Below are 8,639 nucleotides of genomic sequence, written 5' to 3'. Positions count from 1 at the left end.
GGTCACAGATGCGCCAGCAAGACGTGCACCAACAATTTGACCTCTTTTGAACTCTGGTATGTCACCCATAATGTTGTGTGCATTTCAATATTTTGAGCAAAACTGTGCTCTTACCCTGCTAATTGAACCTTCACACTCTGCTCTTACTGGTGCAATGTGCAATCAATGAAGACTGGCTACCAGGCTGATCCAATTTAGCCATGAAACCTCCCACACTAAAATGACAGGTGTTTCAGTTTCATTGTCCAATCCCTGTACATATGATCCCAAGTTTGAATAGTTAGTAACCATGGATTTCATGGATTTATAGAGCTACCTGTAGGATGTAACATAACTCAATTCTGGTGGTATATTCAAAGTATGAACTGTCCTGTTAGAGAAACCTGACTGCCTTTATTCAGTGGAGGAAGGGAATGACCAGGCAACATTTGATTCACTAGTAATAATACAATAATTGAATCATGTTTTCCCTAAATGATAAATATTTTTCATTAAAACTCTGTAAGCATGGTATGGGTTGGACCAGAGGTGGGCAAACCTTTTTGTCTCGTGGGCCACAATGGGTTTTAAAATTTGACGGAGGGGCCGGGCCAGGAGCAGATCGAAGCAGTATTTATGTGAACTATTATGAATAACATTTAAATCCATAACATAAAAGGTTTTGGCCTTTAATAGACAGTAAATCATAGATATGCAATGCTTATTGTTCAAATTATTTTCCAAATGCATTTTTTCACAACACAGTAGAGAAAATCATGTTCAGTTTCAGTGGGAACAGTGTTGTTGGTCTCCCTTTTTTGCCAGTGCATTGAAGTCTGGTGTTAGCTTTGTTGTGACAATTCTCAGGATATACCTGAGCTGTTGGTCCGTTAACTTGGATCTGTGACATGCTTTGTTGATGTTTATGATGCTGAACGTCTGCTCACACACGTAGGTCAAGCCAATCACCACTAGCATCTTTTTTGCCATCCTCCGCAACTCTGGAAACGTGGTTTTGTGAAGCATTAAAGTCATTCAGTTTAAGAAAGTTGAACTTCTCCTTTAAGACAGAGTTAGACTGCAGCTCCTGTTTCAGGATCTTGTGAAAAGGGACAGGATACCAGCTGAATTTTTTCCAAATCAGAGAACCAACAGCAGAATTCTCCATGTAGGTCGTTAAGTGATTTGCTGTATTTCTTCACGTTTTGGGTGGCCTCTTCCTGCATGGCTAATCTGGGGAAATAAGCAAAAGATTTGTTTGAAATTTGTCCGGAGAATAAGATCAGTTAGGATTTGAAGGCTCTTACATTTGTGTACAAATGTGTACATGTTGTGCACAACCTTATTTTTCCCCTGTAGCTTCAAGTTCAGCTCATTCATGTGTGAAAATATGTCCACAGCAAACGCAATGTCTCAAAGCCAGTTCTTGTCCTTCAGCTCAGGATTTCCCCTTTAACTCCAAAAATATACTAATTTCCTCTTTTTGCTCTCACACACGTTGAAACACTTTGCCCAAACTTAACCAGCGGACACGAGAATGGTAAAGCAAGTCCTGGTGATCAGTATTGGTTTCCTCCAGGAGCGTAACAAACTGATGATGCTGAAGTCCCCTTGCTTGTATGAAGTTAACAAGTTTTATGACTGGATTAGTGACATGACTAAGCTGCAATACAGATTTACACAGTGATTCCTGATGGATGATGCAGTGAAGGAAAATAACATCCTGCTCAGGGTTTTCCTCTTTTACTTTATCCTGGATTCTTTCCGACATTTTTTCCAGTAAAATTTGAAAATCCATCCGTGGTAACATTGACAAGTTTACTTCAAGGTTGCGTCATTCTTTCATTGACCACTGACCACAGGTAATATAAGTCCTCTCTCCATGTTTGTCCTGTCAGGGACTCCATGGTCAAAAACTCTTCCATTATCTCAAAAATAAGGAGCTGAGTAGTGTCCTTTATGTTGTCCCTTTCACTCAGTGCCAGTGAATATAACTGAAAGAACTCCCCATTTTTGTTTAATTTGCTGGCTATATCTTCATCAATCAGCTTCACACGGCGGGTCACTGTCCTGCATGATAAACTCATTTTTTCAAACTTTTCTTTGCTCTCTGGACATAAGAGACCTGCTGTCTTTACCATGTATTCTTTCAAATATGCGGCTTTGGAGAAAGCCCTTCTAGCCTTTGTTGATTTGAATGCCAGCCAAAAACTTGCCTTGGTACTTGACTCCTGTGTCGCAGCTTGTCGTTAAAAAAGATTTTGCTGAGTCTGTAAATTAGCAGTCAACCTCTGAGCAGTAGCCACCCGTTCTTGCCTTGACTGCTTGCTAGCATAGGTGGCATGCTTCATAGCAAAGTGACGGCTGATATTGTATTCTTTGAAAACTGCAACCGTTTCTTGGCAAATCAGACATGCAGCCGTTGATTGGACTTCAGTGAAAAAGTATTTTGTTTTCCACTCCTTATTAAACACTCGGCACCCACTGTCCACTTTTCTTTTATTTGGTCCGCCCATTTTTATAGAAGAGTTCAATCGGGAAAGTGTGTGAAGAAGAGAGTTTATACACGCAACAAAGGTCAATGTGTGTGGAGTGTGCCATCTATTGGGGAAATGCAGGCATTGCAGTGAAAGTGCAAAATAAATTAGGTTTAATAATATAATTTAGACAAGTTTGGTGGGCCGGATTGAAAATCCAAAACGGGCCATATATGGCCCGCGGGCCATAGTTTGCCCATGCCTGGGTTAGACTTTTCATCCACTAATTTAAAGCTTGTTTATGAAGTCTTTCTATTGGATGTAATGTAGTCTCTCATGTTTGTGTCCAACTGGCCTTACAGTAATTCATGTGACAGAATCATGACCTTCGCTACCCTGAAGACCGAGTAGCTAAATTATTTCATGTGTCTAAAATTCATCAAATCAGGTTTAATTCTTTTGGAAACTTTTTTAAACTTCAGAAGTATGTTGTAAACCCACGATTACACCAGAATATTCATTATGTACTTCTGACAGTCTTGTCCCAGCCACTATAACACCTGGATCAGTTTCCCTACTTCCAGACCTTGAAAAGAACATAAGTACAGTTTTATCAACAAAACAATGTAGACATGAATTACATAATGTGACATCGATCTTAACTTTTACAGCTTCATCCACACCTTGAGTGTTTGTTGCATGTGAATATACTACTGTGTCATCTGCATACATCTGACATGTACCATGAGGTAGATAAACTTATATATTTTGTTATCAATATACAAAATAAAAAACTGAGAGTGAAAAAAGTGGAAAACAGTTATACAATTGTTAATCTTCCCAGTAGATATCCCTACAAATTCACTTGAAGGCAAGAACGTGCAGTGAAAATTGAAACCAAAAACAGCATATCAGTACAAACACCTTATTATACCTGCTGTCAGGCACAGTGGTTGTGATGTTTTGAAGTCAATGAATTAACCTCTGTTTACCAAAGGATTTCAAATTCAAAGGAGGTCATCTGACCAACAGCTCAAGCTTCACCCAAAGTAAGTCAGCAACACAACAATGATCCTAAAGCATAACAAAAAATCTACAGCCAAACTGATAAAAAAAGAAAAGAATCAGTATTTTGCAATGGTCTAGTCAAATTAACAGGACTTTGGAAGCACTGTGTCTGTCTCCACACCTCAGTGAACTAAAACAAATTATTAAGCAGAGACAGAAACAATTCCTTCACATTAATGAGAGACTGACAAAGTCATACAGAAATAGACCAGCTTCATATTATTGTTTTTCTAAAAGCTGCTGAATCATGGGTTGAACTTAGGCGTTTTAATTACAGCATTGAATTCAGTTCAGTTCAGTCCATTAACATAGCACCAATTCAGAACAGCTGTCATCTTAAGGTGCTTTTCAAGAAAAACTTGTCCAATTTATGACCAATTTTTAAGAAATACAAATGAAATCAGATTCACATAAATACAATCCATTCATATAGACAGATTAGATTCACACACAGTTCAGTCTGATTCTACTGTAATCCTAGTTTTTCAAACCAAACATTTTTTTCCATCTTTAAATTCTGTGAGTACAACATTTTTGACCAGCCAAATAGACTATCAGACAGAGTCACTAACTGTTGACCCAAAGGTAATGTGCTGAGGGCACAGATAGCCTCATGCAATGATTTTGATTTCCAACCTGACCTTTGCTATTTGTAAATCTCGTTCTTTACCTCAGCTTTACGGATGTTTCTCTACAGATTCTTTCGACTAAGGTGTGAAAAATAATGATGCCTGTATTTTAGAACAAATGTTCTGCTTCATTGCTCAGCAAAGTTCTATATTCACTCCTTGTATCAAACAGAAAACTCCCACTGCTTAAAAGCATAAACCTAAAGGGGAAGCAAACATTTTGCTTGCTTGACATCCAGTTCACATTATCATGTCTCTGCACAGGGAGAGCTCTTCTCAAGAAACAGGAGGATGCCTCATTATGACTGTATTTGTTTTCTCTTCTTTACTGTTAACTCTTACTTTTCTCTGTTGTTTGTCTTCTGTTCTAGAATCTTGAGGATAAGAAATGTTTGGATGCATTTCAATATTTGTACATATAATGATGTGAACCCCCAGGTGTCTGACCTTTCACACACTTTCTTCTTTCATTTTTTTGACCGAAGCTTTTGTAAAGGCCTTCAGTGTAATGGGGTTCTTGGTATAGAACCCAATTGCAGACAGGAGGGTAGCAGCAGGACGGGTATTTGAAGAATTTAATGTATTTGATGGTATAAAAGTAACAAAAACTTACAGCAAGGCATGGGATATCAGGACATGGCATGAGGGGATCAGAACATGTGGCATGGCAAACAAACAGAAGAATCCAGCAGAGAACAATGACAAACAGAGGGCTTAGGTAACAGGGACATTGGTGAACTGAATGAGCTTAGATTGCATAGTGATATGGCAAGGGTGGAAGATGAATTACTAAGAGTGGAGCTTAATAGAAATGATGGAATAGACAAATAGAGATCTAAGAAAATCATCAAAATATAAACACAAACAAAAACCAAAACCCAAACACTTCACAATCGTGGCATTCACTGTGACTATGGATTGAGCTGAGTTCTTATTTTATCCCATAGATGATGCTTGTATGTGTTAGGGTCTGGGAGACTCTGTCTCCTTTTTTTGTGCTTGCTGCATCCCCTGTTCCCCTTTAGATGGCGCCTGAGGACGGGTACTGGAGGAGTGACAGGTGTCGCCCATTAAGTCTCATCTCCTGAGCAGTTTAAGAGGAGCCTGCTGTCAGTACTTTGACGCCTGAGTGTTAACCAACGTGGTAAAACTCTAGCCCTCTGAGAAACTTGTAGACTTACTCAAGAAGATACTGTCAAAATAAGGTGAGATCTTTCCATGTAATCCATGCAACATTCATTAACTGCTCACAGTTAAATCCATAAAAACTACAATAAATATCATTTTGTGTAATCCATGCAATAATTATTAAAATACACAGATGAAGCAGTAGAGAGTGAAACAAGCATATTCTCATATTCTAGAACTGACGGGCCTGTGTGGAGCCACATATTTCCTGCCATATATTATCTGTCTTATCTTTTGCAAAAATATAAACAAGTGTATCCAAAGAATTGATGTATGATGATTTTACATTCTTTCACATGTATTAAATGAAATTAGTAATCTTTGATTATCAAGTTAAAAGATATATGATTGAAATGTGGTTAAGAACTGAGAGTTAAAGTAAAAAACATTAAGGGTTGACATTCTCAATCAGCTATATATGAAAGTGATATAACGTTAATCATTTGTGAAGCATGAATAAAAAGAATGAAGTAATGGTTTTAAACTGTAAATGAAGTGAACGCTGTAACTAAACGTTTGAGCAGCACTGATGTAAGAAATAAAGCCTCTGTTTAAGAGTAAGTGTAATGTTGAATGAGACAGGAATAGAGCAGATGTTCAGGAATTGGGGAAGTGAGAGCTGCAGCTTACAGCACAAGGCTGATGATTGAGGCGGGGGCGCAGGTCAAAGAAGAGGCCAGCAGACAGCTCAGGACTGAGGTGATGATGGCATGTCTGATATGGACACGACTCGGGAAATTCCAGAAAAAGAAGATCACCTTATGTCACGGGTGACCAATGGGACAGCCATGGCAACAACCACTGGCCAATGAGCACAAAGAGTTTGGTGGAAATGCTCTATAAAATGGGCAAGAGTAGAGGAACTAGTTGGTTGTTTCCTCGCAGAAGACCAGTGAACAAGATCGGAGAGATGCTATAGATGAATCAGAGGACCAGAGACACAGCCCAGCTGATCGACTGCATTAAAAAGAGGATCAACTTGTTTGCCCTAGAAGGACGGTGCCTCAAGATTAAGAATCTGATTTCATCTAAAGCCTTTTTATCCAGACAACAGAAGTGAACTTGATCGGTGAACAGCTGATTGCTCTAAGTTTCAGGTTTCTGGAAGTCCTGAATCAACTTCATTTATGTCCCCGGGTTTCCTTCAACTCTTCAGCCTCTGGAAACTACTGTCTTCGGAGACACATGACAACAAAGTTCCTGTTTAACCATCGAAGCCTGGAGCCTTAGTGCCTGCCACTTAAAGGAAGAAAATTGAAGATTTATCGTATTCCCTTCAAGAAACCACTCGTTGTTACCAGAACAATCTTCTCCATCAGGTGCATGGATGAGCCTCCGTCTTCAAAGCCTCTCCAGCCTCATTAGTTTAGGAATCAGGGAAAGACAGGTTGAATTGATTGATTTATTTCTATTATTGAAATTATTATGTGTTGCCGAATTGAAGCTGTTACTGACCCCTGCATAAGCGTTACTAATTAAAGAAAGTATATAAAATTCTAGTTAAATCCTGGACATTCAATTAATTGAGTAACCTTATTTTTGGTTTTTCATTGATGGTAAAAAGTATTGTTGCCTGGTTCTAATAAATTTTAGGGGGTTTTTATAGGTTGCCTTAGCCAAGTTTGTTAAAACAGCGCCCTTGGGGCTCGTGCCGAACCACTAAAATGAACCTAGCCCATATACCATGAGCCAGTTGTAAAATTAGGGGATGAGCAGCTGTGAACAAAAGTGACTGTTGAACGTGTGGATGACTGCGATATGCTACTCAGTCGTCCAGACCTCCAGTTGAAGATGGGCGAGACTTTTGTATGAAGGCTGTCAGAGGCTAGGCGAGTCATTTCCCGACACCAGCTTAAACAGAACTTTCAGTAAACCTGCTTAGTAAGATCTTTCAGGTTTAGGGAAGTCCGGACCCGTTGGATGGAGAGCTGGATTGAGCAATCCCTTTAGACTTGGGAAGTAGGAGGGAGGGGTTAGCTCATCAGACAACAAAAATACTTACCCTTGTTTTGTGCTCCTCCTGAGATTGCTTGTGTGCACTGGATTCTCCTCCAGTTCACCATCTGATCCCAACACTCCTTCCCTGATAGTGACACCCTCTCGGACAAGACTCCAGCTGACAGTATCCTGGCTTGTCTTACTCTTGGGGCTAGCAGCGAACCTTGCTCACCCTCCACCGTTCTTGCCATCAACTTCCATTCTGTGCTCCTCTGTTGCCCTCCTGGAATCCATTCACCTCCAGCAAAGCGGTTGGCAGTTCTGGAACAAGATCAAACCCATCAAACTCTCCATTTCCAGACCCACATCGTTTTCCCCCTGGCGGTAATCCTCTCAATCAACAGTAAGCTCAATATTTAGCAATATCTTAACAGAAATTCTCAGACTCATTCTAACTACCCTGTTGTCCTCCCCGCACAGTTAATGAGTTCCCGGTTCCAGATTCCAGCAAACAAATTCTCACAATAAATCTGTTAAATCTTCTTCTGCTTCCTGCATGTGGGTCAAAGCAGCAGTGAAACCTATGACAAGATGACCCTGAAATAGGCTAAAAAACATTAAATACAACTACCGTATTTTCCACACTATAGGGTGCACTGGATTATAAGGTGCACTGTCAATGAATGTTTTATTTTCGAACTTTTTTCATATATTAAGCACACTGGAGTATAAGGCGCATTAAGTAAAACAAAACAGTCACATAAGTCAGTCAAACTTTATTAAACATGTTCAGAATAACTCTTAACATTGTTCAAACGTTAATGAGCGTATTCACAATAAGTCCCAACCTTGTTCAGTTGTAACATCTAAAAAAAACACAGTCTAATACCGCTAAATTAAACGTTAGCGTATTCCCAATAACTCTCAAAATTGTTCAGTTATAACATGTAAAATACAACACAATACACTCACTTTTTGAGCTCATTCCGCAACCACATATCCCTCAAATTCTTCATCTTCATTGTCTGAGTTTAACAGTTGGGCAATTTATGGCATCCAGCATGCCCAAATCCTTCGCGTCATTATCCGAGTCAGTGTCTTTGACGTGAATTTGTCTCAGCCACTCACTCATCGTCCATGTTGGTGATGTGCTCTGGCTGGATCGTCTTTTCAGTGATCTTGTTTTTGCAGTGTGCGCGGAACGTGGCCAGCCTTTCTTCATAATCTTTTGGTAGTTGCTGCGAGATGGTAGTTCATGTGCGAATGGAGAGATTACGTCTTTTCATAAAACGAAAACACCAAGAAGGACTGCCTCGAAAGTCACTGAAATTCATGTCCGGTGCTAACGCTGTTGAATTCT

At 39.6% G+C, this 8,639-nt stretch overlaps 1 long non-coding RNA gene across 1 annotated transcript; it reads right to left on the bottom strand.

The window, feature by feature from the left end:
- Positions 1-652: 652 nt before the first annotated feature.
- Positions 653-7,590, bottom strand: LOC124870803. Its single transcript, XR_007038894.1, has 2 exons — positions 7,344-7,590; positions 653-1,212 (listed from the first exon to the last, which is right to left on the bottom strand). It is a non-coding gene; the product is annotated as an uncharacterized LOC124870803 (long non-coding RNA).
- Positions 7,591-8,639: the final 1,049 nt, after the last annotated feature.

Source organism: Girardinichthys multiradiatus, chromosome 7 (assembly GCF_021462225.1).
Source record: "Girardinichthys multiradiatus isolate DD_20200921_A chromosome 7, DD_fGirMul_XY1, whole genome shotgun sequence".
In the NCBI taxonomy this organism is placed as follows: Eukaryota; Metazoa; Chordata; class Actinopteri; order Cyprinodontiformes; family Goodeidae; genus Girardinichthys; species Girardinichthys multiradiatus.
The sequence above is the reverse complement of the archived record's forward strand: the minus strand, read 5'-3'. Positions and strand labels throughout refer to the sequence as shown.